Source organism: Gigantopelta aegis, chromosome 2, assembly GCF_016097555.1.
Source record: "Gigantopelta aegis isolate Gae_Host chromosome 2, Gae_host_genome, whole genome shotgun sequence".
NCBI lineage: Eukaryota > Metazoa > Mollusca > Gastropoda > Neomphalida > Peltospiridae > Gigantopelta > Gigantopelta aegis.
Genome location: NC_054700.1, coordinates 33,384,854 through 33,405,132, shown reverse-complemented (window position 1 = coordinate 33,405,132; position 20,279 = coordinate 33,384,854). Strand labels below are relative to the sequence as shown.

The 20,279-nt window shown below is 39.4% G+C and overlaps 1 protein-coding gene across 1 annotated transcript in view; it reads left to right on the top strand.

Moving 5' to 3' along the window:
• Nucleotides 1-261: 261 nt before the first annotated feature.
• The window catches only part of LOC121384036, a 35,924-nt gene continuing 15,906 nt past the window's right edge, over nt 262-20,279 (top strand). The window contains exon 1 of the mRNA XM_041514198.1: nt 262-1,340. The gene's annotated coding sequence lies outside the window, so the exon portion shown is untranslated. The remainder of the gene's footprint in view (nt 1,341-20,279) is intronic.

Sequence of the window (20,279 nt, the reverse complement as noted above, 5' to 3'; positions counted from 1 at the left end):
TTGACTAAATACAATTAGATTTTCTGTTTGTATTACGTTTGCCTAAAATAGCAGACAATTCACAACGACTCGCTACATTTTACTTTATAAATTGAGAGAGAGAGAGAGAGAGAGAGAGAGAGAGAGAGAGAGAGAGAGAGAGAGAGAGAGAGAGAGAGAGAGAGAGAGAGAGAGAGAGCGAATGTTACATAACTGTTGACAAGGATTCCCTTCCCCATGACGTTTTGTAACGCATCCAATGACATCCCGCCCATAAGCGTTACGTAATTGTTGAACGGCCCCAAACAAGATGACCTAGTCTCCGCATATTGACGACTTTCACATATCCTATTATCGCCTGAAGCCAGTTTTAAATGCCAGCAGTGTCCGGTGACCATTTCGAGAGTGTTCGCGCCACTCCAGTTTGAGAATCGCATTCGTTTGAAACCCTCTTATTGATCGCTCACGACAAAAGCGAGTCAGCTGGCAAACCCGCCATTAATACGACAAAAATGTGACAAACAGCACTCTGGGACAAAAAAATTATCATGTAGAACATAAAGGAAATCTAAATACACACACGCATGCACGAATCGTTACGATAGAGTCCAGCCCAGTACAGGACAGAAAGAGCGCTATGCTAATATTAATATTGCGTCTATTATAACGGGACTTCACAGTCTGTGGATACAGAGCCGGATACTGCTCGTATTGACCAGCAGCCCCTTGTTAGCAGACGACAGTCACTGATCTAGCGCCGAGAAAACATGATAGCGAGGGGCGTCTGTATCGCTATTATTCATCTGAGGCCATCTTTACGACTGGTCGCATTTCGCCACATGGAACGGACGGCCATTTAAATTTTTGCTCGTCAAGAAAAAAAGAAGAAAAAGAAATGAGTGTCGTCTGCTCACAAATGTTGCAATTGCAGCAGTGACGTCTGTCTTTGTGGCCGCGTGTACATGCATACTGTGACCCACTTTTGTGAATAGCGGCAGATAAAAGTACGTTGGTTACTACACTGTAGGACAGTTAGTGCACATCCACAGTTAGTGCACATCCACCGGCACATAGACTGAGTCGGGAGTTTACAGGCGAGACGAGACGAGTCAACGTGTTCCCAGAAGGCCGTTTGTTTCCTTGCTCATCCTTACTGACGTGTGTCGAGAGAAAAAACAACAACGAGCTAAAAGTAGCGCAGACAAAAAGCTTCCGTTACAGACAACGAACGATTTTTCTGTGATGTGTGCGGATCTCAAGAATGCGATATTTATGGAAGATGGATCATTAAAATACTAGCTTCCTCAAAACACAAGTATTTGTTCGCTCAACAAAAAAAGGCCACTCCGAAGTTCTCCGAAGTGAGTATTCTTGTCATAATTTAAAGATCTAACAATTCAATTTTCTTCTCGGCTCGCTGTTGTATACATACAAAGGCTGGCTCGAGAATAGAATGAGTGTGTGTACAGTTTTCTGAAAACTCTCAGTTTATGATAATAGACGCTCGCTATGTAGTATGTACTCTTAGTCTGGTATACTGTTCAGACATTTGTCTAAATATGACGCCTCAGGGTGCAGTTTCACGAAACATCGTAAGCGTAGTTTTGTAGGGAAACATAAATGTACGACTAAACGACAGGTCATATTGCTATTTACAGTACAACTAATATAGCTTGGAGTACACATTGCATTTTATTTTGTCGTTTCACTGTGCTCCATCTTTCGTAACGAGTTAATTCTGTGTGTAAATGTACGATGTTTTGTTAAATAGGTTCAAAACCTTTACTTTAATCCTTTCCAAGTTCACTGATCACGGGCGTACGAAGGTCCAAGGTGCCAAAAAGTGGGGTGGCACACACTCGTACACACGCTCTCTCTCTCTCTCTCTCTCTCTCTCTCTCTCTCTCTCTCTCTCTCTCTCTCTCTCTATCACACACACACACAGAGACACACGAGCGCGCAGACACACACACACGCGCGCGTGCACACATACATGTATAATATATAAACCATCGCTGTTATCATAGCCACTTGCCCCACCCCCACCCGCTTCCTACACCAGTGCTGATGATAACAATAAAAGTAAATGTCATTGACGAGTACAGACAGTGCAACTACAAGAAGAGACACGACACCCATGTCTGACACCGACTGATCGAAGACTATGCGTGTCAGGTTTCTGTTTGTTGGTTGTATTACTCGGTGACAGATACATTTAACCAGTGTCCGCAGAGTGTAATTGGAAGTTAGGAGGGGGGAACTGTCAGTGCGATGGCCCGGAGATGGAAATATGAGAACCCAAAGGGCCAAACTGTTACTGGGAGTTCGAGAAAATGCGAATTTCAAGTCTTAAAGGGACATACCCTAGTTTTTAAACACTAAGGCATATTTTTTACTATTAGAGCCGTTTTTGATAACTGAAATCATACTTTACTTAGATGTTATTGTTTAGATTATCCATTTCCGTACATTCGAAGTGTTTTTGGTCATCCTGGTGTTTTTAATATCACAATATGCATTTCTTATATTTTAAAAAATGCACGTGCGTCTGAGAAGTAACAGCTATGGAGTCCATTTTTAGAAGGTATTTCACCATTTCAAAGTCACAGACTCCTTTTTCACTCAGTTGCAACTTTATCTAAATGTGTTACAGGTTTGTGAACTTAGTGTTAATTTTCACGGGTTGAAACTAGGGTATGTCCCTTTAAAATGCCGTTCAGAGCGCAATAAGAGAAATAAACATATGGCCACAGTGGGGTGCCATGCACCTACCACCGTCCCACGGCCCCTGTTAAAGGGACATTCCTGAGTTTGCTGCAATGTTTAAGATGTTATCGACTCAGAGACTTTTTGACGACTGTAATTACATATCAAATATATTTTTCTGCATAAAATATTAGTGGCTGCATATTAAACGTGTTTCTGATCGTTCTAATATTTGTACTAGGTTAAATTTCATTTTATTTGCTAAAAACTATTTTTTCGTACGTACGAAATTATTTTAAGACAAACTCCAGTTTGGGCTTCTTACAAATATTAAGACGACCAAAAACACATTGAATATACAGACACTGATATTCTAAACAAGAAAATATATTTAATATGTATGTTTAATCGCAGAAATATTTTATTTGTCGAAAACATCTTACAATGCAGCAAACTCGGGAATGTCCCTTTAATGTCAGACTGACCTTTAAAATTATCAAACTAAAGTTCCGTGCAGTCAAACTGAATTGACAGCAGACGTATCAGTCTTTAAAATCCAAATAGTCGCTGGAGTTATTTATCAAAATGGTTTTACGAACATCCATCACTTCTCCAAAACATTGTTTTGTTCTTTCCTGGCCCATTCATTTATTTATTTATTTATTTATCGTACAAGGATTCTTTCGTATTTTGTTAATGATGCCCCCAAGCAAAACGTTCGACAGTCAGTTTTCACTGTGCATAATTTTTTTTTTTTGAGTTGCACGATTTAGTTCAGTTTAACTTTTAATAGTATACCGAGGATTAGCTGTCAGTGAGCAGAAATGTTCGCCAAATAAATCAACTATTTAAACCTGAAAAATAGCAAAAACTATCTTGTAAGACAGTTTTAGCATGTTCTCACGTGAATATTAATGATCAGGGTGTAAATCTAGTACGGTATGCCCAGATGTCAATGTTATTTATATCAATATCTCGCGAACTCTTGCAAGATAAGCAGCTAATTTGTGGTCTGCAGACATAGTACAGGCTCGTAGAGAGATTATTTCAAACAGACGGTCAGAGATATTAAGGGTAGGGTGGTGGGTGAGGGAGGGTACCTTTTGATTGCCTCAATAACCGTTAACTCTTTGTAATCCGGAGAGCGATTTTTTAAATCACAATATTTCTGCTATTTTAAAAGTTATCGTAGACACCCTCTCTCCCTGCCCCTTTCTCTCTCTGTATCTGTATGTAACTACATAATATATATGGGGGTGGGGTTGGGTTGTCAGAGTGAAAACATCAAAATGAATGTTCACTAACCCTGTTTGGCTGACTGTATTAAAAACACGCGTCATTATTACTAAAGTCTAACGCCTCAGGTAACCGTTACTTCTAGCTCACATGGTCATCGACTTAAAGGTGCAACTTCGTCACAGTTAAGAGTACGTTTACAGACACTACTAGATCACCTTGATTTCTTAATCATTAGCTGTTGGAAGGAAGGAAGAAAAGAAGGAAATATTTTTATTTCACGACGCACTCAAAACATTTTAGTTTTAATTACGGTTATATGGCGTCGGACAAACACTTCGTTATATCCAACCACACCAAAAATAGAACACTTTACACTTTCAAATCACTATAAAATCTATGTTTTGCGAACATTTTCACTCTGAAACCGTAACACTAAATGACTAAGAACACTTTATCTCGTGGTGCGGAATAATTTATTTATTTGTTATTATTATTATTATTATTATTATTATTATATTGTTATTACTTACCAGCTGGGCTGTCCGAGAAGATAAAATGTTAATAATGAATACTGTTAAACCATCGATTACTTGTATTTCTTTTCCTTTTCTGTCCTTTCAGTTATTCAATCATTTTTCACAAACGTTTACTTTCATTGTTGGTTCGTTTGATTGATTGATTGATTGATTTATTGAAAATTGCAGTCGCCTTTATGGTACCATTTAATGTTTGTAATTAGGAAAGGGCCTCGTAAGTTGCATAACTCAGACTTTCGTTTTTGAAAAACCCAGGAGTCTTAAAAATCGCACTCCTCAAAATGCTTACGAGTGGCGTGGGAATCACACTCCTCAAAATGCAGAGGAGGGAAAAATCTCAACTCTTAAAATAATCAGAATTAGAGGCAAGAGACCGAAAGGACATGATTAAGTCTGAGGAGCAATAGTTTTTAAATTAAATATCTTAAGGGTTAATGTTTTGTGTTTTCAAAATAAATATCCTAATTTTAACTAATATGATTGTTCTTCTCAAAGATGGAAGGAATGGGTCAAGAAAAAGAAACACCATGAACACATTTGTCGATTTCTTATGTATTAAAGTTACAAATGCACTTTTAAAAAAGTCGTGTGTGTTCGCTATGAACGCATATCGTCAAACGTATGGCCTCAGACCACAATTAATTTCACTATGTATTCTCATGTAGCCCCAGTGGCTGTAGCACTTTTATTAATTTCACCAGGCCATTAGCATTTTACGGGAAACATTACCTGCCTGGGCCCATTGAACACTCGAAAGGACGACATCTGTTGTCCAGCTCTTTTCCGCGTTATATCAATGTAAACAAACACACGTGGGCTAAGGGACCGAATCACACCCATTTCTCTGCATTTTACATTATGCAGTATCCAGTGTAAACCAAGTGCACATATTCACTAACTGCATCCTCTTACCTGTCAAACCCAGTGTAACAATCCAGTATACTAAGCAGCTCCCCAGCCATTAATCACATCACAAGAAAACTATATTTTCTCGCATTAGTTTCCGTATTTTGGACAACCAAATGGGTGGATAACTCTAGTCTGAAGCCTATCAGACCAAAATTGTTTTCACCATGACACTCAAACTCACATATGGCATTTAAATACATATGTCAAGTTGCATACAGGCAATAAAAAGAATATTTGATACCAAATATGGCTATTGGAGCCTGTGAAATGGGGGACTGCCTGTGCCGCAAAAGGCGGCAATCTGCGTCAAATTATTCCCAATAGTGGACTAGTAATTATGCAATAGTTACAGACATTTTTCTGAACAACAAAAAGAAACTTGCTCCTTATTGTGTTCTCTGCAATTGAAATTTAGCAGTTGGCAGGAATATGATTTTTTCAAAAAGAAATTCAATTTAATTTAAATTGATACATTTTCATGATACATGGTGAGGGTAATCAGCCAGGTGTCTGCACACCGTAACAGATCACACCTGAATGCAGAGGACAGGGCACCAGTCTGCAAAGATGCAGTACCGAATACACAGTGAAAAAAAAAAAGCTGTCAACTGCCACTGCACTGAAATGTTTTAATGCATCAGAACTGAAAGTGACATCACACATGAACATATATATAAAGGTGGACATGCATACCACAATAAGTATTTCACTGTTTTATACACTACGAGTCACATCCATGGAAGGCAATACAAGACGAAAGACACAGTTCAAGAAGGGACATGCACCTTGGAATAAGGGTGCAACTCTGCTGCATGAACATGCAAGTCCAGAATCTCACACTGAGAAGTTGCGACCAGTAGTCCGGATGAATATAGACGAGTTTGCCTTGGTCACGAAGTCGAGTTCCACTTCAGCCACCATATCCACTCCAGATTGCGAAGGTGCGTCATAGCCAGTCCGCCTGCTACGTCCCATTACGAGTATATGTACTGCGTCTGAAATGAAAGAAGAGCAACAGTGTAAAGACAAAGAAGGCATGAGAATAATGGACAATGACAGAATGGTAGATGCATGGAATGCAGCTTTCAGATACCACTCAACAGCTTCCCCTGAGTGCGACGAGCCTGAAATGCAAATATTAAAAGAGGTTAAGTGGGGTCTTTGTTGGAAAATCACACTACACTGTGTGAATTGTGACTTCACTGCTCCTGAAAGCAAATTGTACAATGAGGTGAAGACAAATAAACCTGGCCCAAATGCAGCAAAAACTAATGTGGGTCTTGCTATCGGTCTCCAAGATACTCCCGTCGGCAATACGAGAGCGAGAGTGCTATTGGCAGGCATGGACATTCCACCGCGTGTCGGAGCAGCATGCAGAGAACATCATACAAGGTATCAACGGCTGTAACAGATCTAAATGAAAAAGATATGGCACAAAAAGTTGAGCTACTGAAAGACATTAACATGAAACGTGGAAATGAACGTGATGAAATTAACATAGCCATGGATGGGAGATACAACTCCACGACAATAACAAGTCGGAAGAAACCGGGCCAGAATGCATCACAAGCTATAGGACTTGCGTGTGAAACAATGACTGAAAGAAAATTCATTGTAAGTGACTGCTTCCAGAATAAACTTTGTTGGACCGGAGCCTGGTTAAGAAACAAAGGTATTCATGTGACGTGTCCCGGTGGTCATCCTGACTGCACAGCAAACTTGCCGCCATTTGCTCCGCTGTCGGAATACGAGATGGGAAAAGATATCGGAACAGACTTGGCTCTACAAGGTATTCTCATAAAATACGTCACAACAGATGGATATTCCAGATCATCTGCTGGAGTTGATAGTGCTTTGAAACTTCTACATCCAATGTGGAAAGTGCAGCGGCTAGCTGATCCAACCAACTTAGGTCAGAGTCAGTTTCGTAAGTGTTACAAAGCTAACTTCAGTCCCGACATGTTTACTGGGTCCACCCGTGAACAAAAGCGTGAAGCACAGAAGGTATTCAGCCAGGATATGAAAGCAAGGTGCAGTTTAATTCTTAAAGAACTGATGAAACTACACACTGGTAATATCGGTGTACTGAAACGAAACTTACCAAAGGTCCTGCAATCGACACTTTCGTGCTACGGTGGTGACTGTTCAAAGTGTTCGCGGTACTCGGTCGTCTGCAGTGGAGGAATAACGAACAACTGGTGGCACCGATCCATGTTCCTGGGTACACACAGAATCACAGAGATGAATATGAATGAAAATGACAAAATGTTAGAACTGGAACTTCTGAAGATTAAACTAAGTATTTCAGCTGTAGAGCAAATGAAACTGTATACAGACACACAGAAATGTGAGGCTGCGAACCGTTCCCTCAGTGTTTCCTTACCTAAGAATGTGAACTATTCACGAACGATGACTGGGAGAGCTGCATCCACCATCCACAGGCTGAACAACGCCCCGGGAACATCGATGATAGAAAAGTGCAAGTACTGTGGCATCGAACTGTCAGCTCGGGTGAGGCGTTCACTGCGTCAGATGGACAAAGAGTCGGACTATCAAAAAAGATATCAAAACAATCCACAGGTGATTAAAAGGCACTTAGTCCAGCAAGGAAGTAAAATTAGAGATCACTTACGATATAAACATTTGCACAGAGATCAACAAGCTGACTACAAGAAAGGATTATTAGATATTGACAGTCAAAGAACAGACAACTCCTGTGACCACAGTTATTCAAAGTAATTTTTGTCACAAACTTTCAAGTGATACATATAATATAGGAACTATCAGTTTGCATGATAGCATTTCTGCTGTGGACATGAACCCTAGACATCGAAGACTGACTTTAAACAATAAAAAATAGTAATATGAATAAATGTATGCTTTTGAATAAATGTATCATGTGATATTTATATGTGATATTTATATGTGATTTTATGACATAAAATATTTCTTTAAATTAAACTTTGTTATTGTTTTACATTCTTATATGTTATGCATTCTGAGATGCAAGAGGCAGGGAGGGTATTGTCCATGTCCCTGACAGACATCCCGGTTCACACATTGTATGCGCGAGCTGTTAATTGCATGTGGCTCAGCAGATAAGTGATCTTTAAACATACAAAGACGGTTATGGCACAGGTGACTGATGTCACTGCCATCTAGGTCCATATCCTTATTAAAGACCATGAAACTTAATCTGTGAGCATTTACTGTACGATACTGGCCTGTGATTGGTGATTTGAACTTAATAGCACCATATCCATTTGGTCTGGGAGGCCCATTCCACATTATACATTCACCATTTGGCCCAGGATCACATTTTGAAAAAATTACCCTCTGGTATTTTTGAAAAAAAGCCTCCATTTTTCACTTATTCAATTAGCTCAATTACTCAAAGTGAGGCCCTCACAGGGTGCAGGGATACATTCTGATTGAAAAGAATGACCTATGACCTGATACGGGTACAATGCAGGTCAAATCATGTTATAATTTGTGAAATTACAAATTTCAAAATATAAATATAATAAAATTTTATTTAATTTAAAGAAATAAAATATTCATCACCCAAACTGATAACTTTCAGATTTCCACCTATCTGCACAATTATCATGTACATTTTGAGTGCTGTAACTGGCATAGTTACCTCACAATTTGGTATCAAAGTGTGTCACCCTGTGTCAAACATCATTGAAGAAATCCTCCATATTGACTTATTTGACCTTAACCTTCAAAGTGAGGCTCTCATAGGGTGTAGGGATACAGCCTGATTGAAAAGAATGACCTATGACCTGATAGGGGTACAATGCATGCTGAAATTATGTCATAATTTGTGAAATTACAAATTTTGAAAATATAAATATAATAAAATTTAATTTAATTAAACAAAATATAAAATATTCACCACCCAAACTGATTAGTTTCAGATTTCCACCTATCTGGACAATTAGCATGTACATTTTGAGTGCTGTAACTGGCATAGTTACCTCACAATTAGGTATCAAAGTGTGTCACCCTGTGTCAAACATCCTACTATATCAGGCCTCAGACCACAATTAATTTCACTATGTATTCTCATGTAGCCCCAGTGGCTGTAGCACTTTTTATTAATTTCACCAGGCCATTAGCATTTCACGGGAAACATTACCTGCCTGGGCCCATTGAACACTCGAAAGGACGACATCTGTTGTCCAGCTCTTTTCCGCGTTATATCAATGTAAACAAACACACGTGGGCTAAGGGACCGAATCACACCCATTTCTCTGCATTTTACACAAATTTTGCATGACTTCAATGTGCTTTGGGGGACATTATGCAGTATCCAGTGTAAACCAAGTGCACATATTCACTAACTGCATCCTCTTACCTGTCAAACCCAGTGTAACAATCCAGTATACTAAGCAGCTCCCCAGCCATTAATCACATCACAAGAAAACTATATTTTCTCGCATTAGTTTCCGTATTTTGGACAACCAAAATGGGTGGATAACTCTAGTCTGAGGCCGTATACGCTTGATTCGTCGCCTGTGCCGCCATAGCTCGGTAAAGCACAAACGACAGCCTGTTGTAAGTTTCAGTTAACACGTGCGTTTACCGATTTCAAATTGTAGGGTTCGTCTCAAAAAATTAAAAGAGAAATCTTGCGCTGTACGAAGAACGTTCGGTTGAGGATATGGTACTAGAGTCTTTCGTTAAAACCGGTTTGATCTTGACAACGTATTATCGACAGTCGTACCTTCCTATTTCAGAACTGATATTTTATAAAGTGTTAGTAGAACTTTCAAAGTTTAGTTTGTATACTAGTAACACATTAATCATATATATATATTTAAAATAAAATATACTAAAGTAGACAATGAACGTTTCACTTCTTAATTTTACGTGTTAAAATCGACAAATTCAAATAAATATTATTTCGTTTGGAAAGGGTAAAGTTGGGGGGGGGGGGGGGTTGTTTAACGACATCAAAGATAAAGCATATTGATTTAATAATCATCCGACCCCATACAACCGTAAATAAAATGTGTTGAGTGCGTCGTTAAATAAAACATATCCTATCCTCCCTTCCATCTGCTGTTGGATGTCTAACATTTGGTAATTTTGACATATAATCTTAGAGAGGAATCGGGTGCATGTGCAGATGGAGGGTATTGGAGGCCCCTTATAACCCCAACCCCGCTGAAATCCCTGCACACGCGCCTTGGAAATCCGCTAAAAAAATTTTTTAGCAAGGGATCGTTTATATGTACCATCCCACAGACAGGATATCACATACCATGGTCTTTTTGTATACCCGCCGATGGGGATCGATCCTAGACTGACCGAGCATTTCCAAAAAAACACCTTTTTAGGTCTAAGTAATTAATAAAAACAACATATAGTCTTGAAAAATGTTACATAAATCGAACACAGTACCCTCTTCCTCTACCCCTAGAGTGTTACGTAATTAGTAACACCCCTCTTACATGTAACGCGTATGCCAACAGCTGACCACTGTCAAAATTTCAAGGCAAATCCCACACTCACCGACCCCTGGAAAGGCGTTGTACCATACCTCTATGGATATAAATATGTTTTGGAGATATGAGACGACCCTTCAATCAAGACCGTTACTTTTTTTCAAAAATTGTGAAATCTCACGTGATCTCTTGTTAGGGAATTCTATACTTGTGATAAGCCAATGAAAACCGACATCGGTACGAGCCCGTCAAAAGTGTTCCACTTTCAAAATCATGGCTTTGTTTTTGACCTGGATAAGCCAGCGTAGTGAAACCATGCGGAGTGCGGCGTCATATATGCACCAAACGTAATTGGATTTTCTGTTCTATATGCTTAAATAATAAAAATATTCCAGGGAATGTAGTTTTAACGCGTCATTTATTATACTACTAACTCGAATCATAGCAACCCATACCCCCCCCCCCCCCCAAAAAAAACCCCCACAAAAAAAAACCCCACAAAAAACCCACACAAAAAAACCCCCACAAAACAAAACAAAAAAACCAACCAAACAAACAAAACCAACCTAATTTAAATTTAATTTTAAAATATACATGCTTTACACTCGGTATATTCGAATTACTGAGTTGAAATTAAATCGGTGTAGGTTTGTTTCAGGTGCCCGTCAACCGATTACATGTACTAGAAATCCGAAAACAAAACCTACTTTACTAAAATAAAAAAACAATTGTTGGTATACGCGTTTAATGTGATATCAACATGTATAAACATTATACACATCATAGAATTATTGGACAACGCACCTACCGTACTATGTTTCTGTACGTGATCAAAACGACGACAGTGTAAAATATATTTTGCGATGTTACCTGCATTGTACGAAATTAAACACAACAAAACCGAAGAGATCTTAATAATAAGTGAACTCCTCGCTGATTGGCTCAGTGTAAAGATAACCAATCAATCGTCTTTCAATTTATAAAAGTATTCTAGGAAGTTCATTGTGAAGAGAATGGAAAGGTCGGTGGCGTTGTGAATTGGATTCAATAAACAATTAAAATGGCAGAGTTTGTTCAATTTAGGGGCGCGTTATTTCGCACCCGTCAGATTGAGTTGACGGGGGTTCACGGGCGTGGAAGCGCTCGCGCCCGTAACTTGTGCCCAATCCTTTTGCATATACTAACTAGTGTATATTATATGCACTAAAATAGTTTATCAATAAAAAAAAATTGTAAACGTATTTTGAGGACGGTTAACACCATATAAAAACATTACATATTAATAATATCGCCCTAGTGATGTTAATATCGTGTCATCACCATATAAAACCATTAAATATTAATATTGTGATGCGAATATCATGCTCTTTGTAATTAGGTCGACAGCTATCTCATCGTGAAATCAAATAATCGACAATCCTCACTAGCGGTAGTCTAAGCTAACAATGTATGATTGTTGTAAGATTATGACATAGATACCACAAGTAAGTGATAAAATGCACCGTGACATGTTATCGGTCATAGGTACCGGACGTAAGCCCTCATCGCAGCCTGGCGTAATCGAGTACATGAAACCGTACAATTCCACGGGGAAACCATCGTACCTTGCTGAATTTTGATAATACAGGGTTTTCGTAAATACGTTTTAGAAATAAGAATTGTGATAATACTGGGTTTTCGTAAATACGTTTTAGAAATAAGAATTGTGATAATACTGGGTTTTCGTAAATACGTTTCAGAAATCAGAATTTTGAGAATACTGGGTTTTCGTTAATGTTTTTGAAATAAGAATTGTGATAATACTGGGTTTTCGTAAATACGTTTCAGAAATAAGAATTGTGATAACACTGGGTTTTCATTAATATTTTAGAAATAAGAATTGTAATAATACTGGGTTTTCGTAAGTACGTTTCATAAATAAGAATTTTGAGAATACTGGGTTTTCGTTAATGTTTTAGAAATAAGAATTTTGAGAATACTGGGTTTTCGTTAATGTTTTAGAAATACGAATTTTGAGAATACTGGGTTTTCGTAAATATTTTAGAAATAAGAATTGTGATACTGTAAGACTGGGTTTTCGTAAATATGTTTCAGAAATCAGAATTTTGAGAATACTAGGTTTTGTAAATACGTTTTAGAAACATATCAGGGTATTGACAATTCAGAACACATAAAACGATAACGAACATAAACATTTATAAATTATTCACCAGATGAAATTAAACAATTTCGGGTTTGGGAGCGTAAAAACGTATGATTATGATTTTTTTTTTTACACATCTTACCACAAAAAAAACCAACCCCCCCCATGTGAAAACCGATTTTATTCCTAAAATACAAGAATACATAAAACATGCTAATGTGGAAATTAGGCTGGTCTGATATGGTGTCAAGGCTGTCTCTGATCCCAGTACAAACACGGATTACGTGGTTTATTAGTAGCTTTGACCAGTATCATCCTCTCTCTCTCTCTCTCTCTCTCTCTCTCTCTCTCTCTCTCTCTCTCTCTCTCTCTCTCTCTCTCTCTCTCTCTCTCTCTCTCTCTCGCGTATAAACTAGTTTATGTCGCAGCCATTAACTTGTTGAATCATGAAAGTACAATTAACCCTATGTAGTATAACAACAATTGACACAATATATTTTGTGTTGAAAGAATGAGTATGCGATTATACACTCAGAAATATGTTCTACACGACGATATATGAAAATGTACTTTTCCAAGCATGGAACGTGCCAACGTGCCAACCTCTGTTATGTGTGAAAGCCGAGCACATAGTAGTGTGGGCTCCCGTGAGTTTTAGGAGGGGGGGGGGGGGGGGGGTGGGGGGGGGGGGGGGCAGGCTGGCTTTTGCCCGAATTAAACGAAAATGCCAGAATCAGGATAACAACATTTATTAACATTAGCATTACTACCAAACAATATACCGGCCTCGGTGTCGTCGTGGTTAGGCCATCGGTCTACAGACTGGTAGGTACTGGGTTCCGATCCCAGTCGAGGCATGGGATTTTTAATCCAGATACCGACTCCAAACCCTGGGTGAGTGCTCCGCAGGGCTTAATGGGTAGGTGTAAAACCACTTGCACCGACCAGTGATCCATAACTGGTTCAACAAAGGCCATGGTTTGTGCTATCCTGCCTGTGGAAAGAGCAAATAAAAGATCCCTTGCTGCTAATCGGAAAGAGTAGCCCATGTAGTGGCGACAGCGGGTTTCCTCTCAAAATCTGTGTGGTCCGTAACCATATGTCTGACGCCATATAACCGTAAATAAAATGTGTTGAGTGCATCGTTAAATTAAACATTTATTTCTTACTACCAAACAGCTATACAGAGTCGTAAACGAATCATTACGCATTTACAACTAATTTGGAGTGTAGAATGATGGAAATATATGGTAAAAAGGTCTCGGGTTAGCAATATCTGTATAATGTTTGCGAGAATTTGAGGTTTTGCTCGAGCACTAGGGGGTGGAGAGCGCAGTTACCCCCCTCCCCGTCTCGTACGCTTATGGTCGACCACGTTTAATTGTGGTATTAGCTGCATCGGATCTGCTCACACCGAAACAAGCAGCGCAGATACACGCATCTCTTGATTAAATTATATCACATCAGTCCCAAGTTCAGCCAGACAACATTTCGCAAACGTTCGCGAACTATTTGATTGGTTCCTGAGGTGGCTGTGTGGTCCTTAACTGTATGTTTGACGCCATATAACCGTAAATTAAATGTGTTGAGTGCGTCGTTAAATAAAACATTCCTCTCTTTCCGAGATGGCCATCTGGTTTACAAATCTAGCGGACATTTTTCTGCTCAGTCTGGCTGAACTCGGCCCAGGAGCTTCGTCCCAAAATATCCAGAGCAAACATTATGTGTGTGTTGTGAAGAGTATTGCTGGGAATTCGAAGAGATACTCAACAGAAATATCTCCCCGGGATCGATATTTCGTTAATTTATAAGCTCCCATCTAGCCTGTAGAAACGTCTTTGCTCAGTTGGCGGTCGAACATCTTTTAGCGCTTTTTCGCAGCTTAGTTTCGAAGTAAATGTCAACCAAACTGAGAGATTTCTTCTGCACTTTCACGAGATCGCAGAATTATATATATATCTACTTCCATATTTTTAAATAATTAAAACTACCACAGTGTATATATTTAAGTCACAGCCGAATATCCGTGTGGAAATGCACAATACACCCTCTGGATATTTTTAATTCTAAGTTATTCTATATGTTATAGGAGACCCCAAATAGCACATCACATGTGCTCTTGATAGCTATACACCAAATGTCCTCTCCTCTCTCGCTCCCCCCTCTCTCTCTCGCTCTCTCTCTCTCATCGTGACTCTCTCCATCTCGTAAACATTCTCTCTCTCCTCTGCTCCGTTGCGCTTTTCCTGGCTTATTTGGAAGTGGTGTCATACCAACGAGAGGTTTCTCACACTAACGAGAGCGCCGGTTAACGGCAGAATATATATATATCTCCGTCCTCTCTATCTCTCTCTGTCTCTCGCTCTCCGACTCTCTCGCTCTCCGTCTCTCGCCTCTCTTCTCATCTCTCTCTGGGATCCCCCCTCTCCTCCCCCCCCGTGTCTCCCTCTGTGTCTGTTTATTCTGCTCCCCCTCGTCCTGTCTGTCCAGTCTTTGTCTGTCTGTCTGTCATCTCTCTTCTCTCTCTCCATCATCTCTCTCTCTGCTCTCCTCTCCTCCTCTCTCTCTCTCTCTCTCTCTCCTCTCTCTTCTAACGTTCACGTGTGTAATACTCGATTTTCAATAGTGTTGATTCAGTCCATGTTGGATATTGATTATTAAGGTTGGACTTCAGAGAGCACGTGAATATAGAGGTCATTAAATACACTGCAAAGTCTATTAAGATTTCAAACGTAGCTACATGTATGTATGATAGTATGTAATATACAACACACAAATATGCAACCGCGAGTTTATGAAAGAAAAACAAGACCACCCCCCCCCCCCCCCCAAAAAAAAAAAAAACAAAAAAAACCCCACAAAAACCCCCAGCCAAAAAACCCACAACAAAACAATAACAAACAAACAAAACAAAACAAAAAACAAACCATTAAAAAATCCACACACAAAAAACAAGAACGACAACAAACGTTGCTAGAATGGTTTGATACTCTGCTTAGATAAGGTAAATCATGAATAGGAATTTATTTGGTGTGAGGTAATCCGATGAAAAGAACCACGAACAGCACAAATAACAGCTGTGGTTGAAAAAAAACCCCACAAACCCCCAACAACAAACATAAAAACACCAACCCCTACCCCCCCCCTCCCAACCCCCAACAACAACAAAAACACAAAAGAAACACCACCAATATTGCGGGGTTCTCTGAATCTCACAAAATTATCACAAATGTCATGACACCCAACACCACCTGATTAAACGTGCTAGGATCTCATTAAACAAACATCCTTTGTAATAAAACAAAGCTCGAGCTATTATTCTAGTACTACACTTCCTTCTCCCCACACCCGCGCTGATTTATGCCAGGGCTTTGTGAAACCCAACACCCGCCCGTCGATAGCGCAGGAAAAAGCACACCAGCTTAGTTCGTCTGCCATTTGCCAGCGCGCGCGCACTTCTTGTTGTTTCATGTTCTGATCGTCTGCTGCAGTGACGTACGCCATCTCCGCCAGGGAGAAAGGAATAATATTTCTCGTCTGCCAGAAACAGGTTCGTACCATTTCGCTGGGTCGTAGATATAAAACTAGTTTACTTTTTACTTTTGTTTAACCGCTCCAACTCCAACAGGCATGGCGATTCTCATAAGCGTACAGGCTCCCATTTTTGTAGGGGGGGGGGGGGGGGGGGGGGGGGCAGGCGAATTTTATGAAAATGCCAGACTCGGAATAACATTTATTCTTATTAGCAATAGTGCCAAACAGATAAAAAGGGATGCATCTTGCAAACGAATCAGTATGCATTTTCACATGGATTACAAATAATATTGTGGGTAGAATGGTGGACATATAGTGGTGATAAGGTTCCAGGCCAGCTAATTTTACACGGATTTTTTTGGGTAATTTTTGCTCGAATTTGATGATTTGCTCCAGCACTAAGGGTGGGTGGGGTGAGGCTAAGTGGGGGCAGTTGTCGCCCCTGCCCACCCCCTGTCTCGTACGCTTATGGCGATGGTTATGCTTTAGAATCTACTGTCATACATTATCGTGATCAAATTGTTTGTTACTCGTATCTAGTGAAACCTTGAAGTCTTAAAGGAAATGTTCAGTGATAGAGCTGATAGATCGACTAAGAGCTTTTACGTGCACGTCCAGCGCAAGCTGTTGTAGCACACGCCTGTCATGGGCGCAAGTATTCACTTATGCCAACTTTCCGTCCAGGACACCAGCTGATAAAAATTGGAAGCCTATATTTATTATATTTGTGACCAATGTTGTGTTTACGTTGTGCTCGGACAAATCTGGCTACCAGTTAACCATTCTGTAGAGCAGGGTTGTGGTAACTTTACCTCCCGTTATTTTCTGGGCATGTCTAGCACAGTTAGTGCTACGTTCCCAAGGATTTCTCACGTGGACTAGCAATATATATATATATATATATATATATATATATATATATATATATATATATATATATATATATATATATGTATGTGTATATATATATATCTATCTATATATATCTACATTTCAATAATTGAAAGCAGAGTGTTTCTCTTGGGATATATCATATAGTTCCGCTTACGGCGTTTCAAAGAACACTAACATTCATCACATATAAGCAGTCCCTGGTCGCAATAGTGCATCATTCATTATTTTCACCCGTTAAAGCGACAAACCCTAGTTTTTAAACATCACGGTGTATTTTTCACTATTAGAGCCTTAATATTAATGCGCGCGCGTGTATGTATGCAGATATTTATCGTATTAAAGGGGCATTCCTGAGTTTGCTGCAATTTTTAAGATGTTATCGACTAACAGAGACTTTGTAACGATTGTAATTACATATCAAATATATTTTCCTGCATAACATATTAGTGGCTGTATATTAAACGTGTTTCTGATCATTCTAATATTTGTACTAGCGTACATTTCATTTTATTTCCCAAAATAATCTTTTTCGTACGTACGAAATTATTTGAAGACAAAATCCAGTTTGGGCTTCTTACAAATATTAAGACGACCAGGATATACAGACACTGATATCATAAACAAGAAAATATATTTAATATGTAAGTTTAATCGTAGAGGGACATTCCTGAGTTTTCTGCACTGTAAGATGTTTCCCACTAATAAAATATTTCTACGATTAAACTTACATATTAAATATATTTTCTTGTTTAGAATATCAGTGTCTGTATATTCAATGTGTTTCTGGTCGTCTTAATATTTGTAAGAAGCCCAAACTGGACTTTGTCTTCAAATAATTGCGTACGTACGAAAAAACTATATTTTAGGAAATAAGATGAAATTTAACCTAGTACAAATATTAGAACGATCAGAAACACGTTTAATATACAGCCACTAATAGTTTATGCAGAAAAATTTATTTGATATGTAATTACAATCGTTAAAATGTCTCTGTTAGTCGATAACATCTTTAAAAGTGTAGGAAACTCAGGAGTGTCCCTTTAAGATGATTTAAATATATATAAAGCATTATACGAATAAATACGTTTCAGGATTCTTGTCGGAATTTCTTTTCACTCAGTTATTTAAAATTTTGTTCGGTATTTGGAATAAAATTAAATGATACATATAAAATATGAGTTACGGTACTATAAAACATTAGAGTCAGGCCCATAGGAATGCTATCTGGAGTGTGTGTGTGTGGGGGGGGGGGGGGAGGAGGCACAGTCTGTAGTGGAGGGACACAGTCTAGTTGGTGTGTGTGGGGGGTGGGGCAAACGCCATATTTCAAACCGGGTTTATAAAATTGGGGCTACAGTCCCCCCCCCCCCCTCGGCTTCTCGGTTACTACCGACCTGAGAATGGTCAGAAATGTAATTGTATTGCATATACAGCTATTGGGCACACACCTCAGCTATCTGGGCTGTCTGTCCAGGACAGTGGGCTAGTTGTTAGTGGTTAGTGAGAGAAAAGAGTGTGTAGTGGTCATACACCTACCCATTGAGTCGTTAAAACTCGCACTGTGTGGGAGCCGGTATCGGGCTGCGAACCCTGTACCTACCAGCCTGATGTCCGATGGCTTAACCACGACACCACCAAGGCCGGTCTTTATGTCAAAGTGTTCGGTTTCAGAGTACATAACGGTACTAATCTACGAACATTCTTTTTTAGAAATTTCTACTTTCTGTTTAGATATATTCTGGAATTTCAGTGGCAGATCCAGAAAATTCATTACAAGGGGGTGGGGGAAGCAATGGCATGTGACTGAAGGCCACAGACGTTCCCGTAGATTCTCCAACGTAATAAATAACAAAAACAAAACAAAAATATAACTGTCGCTCCTCCCCCTAGATCCGCTATTGAATTTTAAAATACGGCTATGATAAACGTCAAATCGAAAGCAGTTTAATTCTCAGTTGAATATTGTGCAATAGTTAAATAAATAAAATCCGTTTGTTGGTGATATCAGTCGGCATTAACCCCCCCCCCCACCCCCCCCCCCCCCCCAAAACCCCAAACAAACCAAAAAAAAAAACCACCCCAGAAAAAAGAAGGAAAAAGCAACAACAACAACCCTAAAACAACAACAACAAAAAGGTGATTTTCTTTAAAAACGTTAGGGTTGCACGCTTTTTCTAGGGACGGAACCACAACTATTATTTTGTTTGGCTTAATCAAAAGGAAAATAAACACCCGAAAATTCTGGCACTTAACCTTTAATCCCGATGAGCTAACAACTAACACGCCGCCCCGAGATCGGTGCATATTGAACTAAGTACTTTTGCACTATTTATTTCTGAGTACATTACCGTTATGGTGTGGCCAGCGCGAATGTTCGGCACCGTGCCAAACGTTTTAAAAGTACAAAGCGGTAATGAATACTGGCGATTGCCCCCCAAAACAGAGCTAGAAATAGTTAAAAAAACAACCCACCACCACCCCCAACAATTAAAATCCATAGTGTTCTCGATTGCTGTAATTTAGTTTCATACTAATTGGTCTGATAGCTAGCCCCTAAGTAACTAAAGACTAAGTTATGGCATGACTGACAGGTAACAAAATAACAATTGAATCGTATAGGCACAGCTAAAATATAAATTGCATTTGAATACTAGTATGAACCGGCCTCGGTGGCGTCGTGGCAGGCCATCGGTCTACAGGCTGGTAGGTACTGGGTTCGGATCCCAGTCGAGGCATGGGATTTTTAATCCAGATACCGACTCCAAACCCTGAGTGAGTGCTCCGTAAGGCTCAATGGGTAGGTGTAAACCACTTGCACCGACCAGTGATCCATAACTGGTTCAACAAAGGCCATGGTTTGTGCTATCCTGCCTGTGGGAAGCG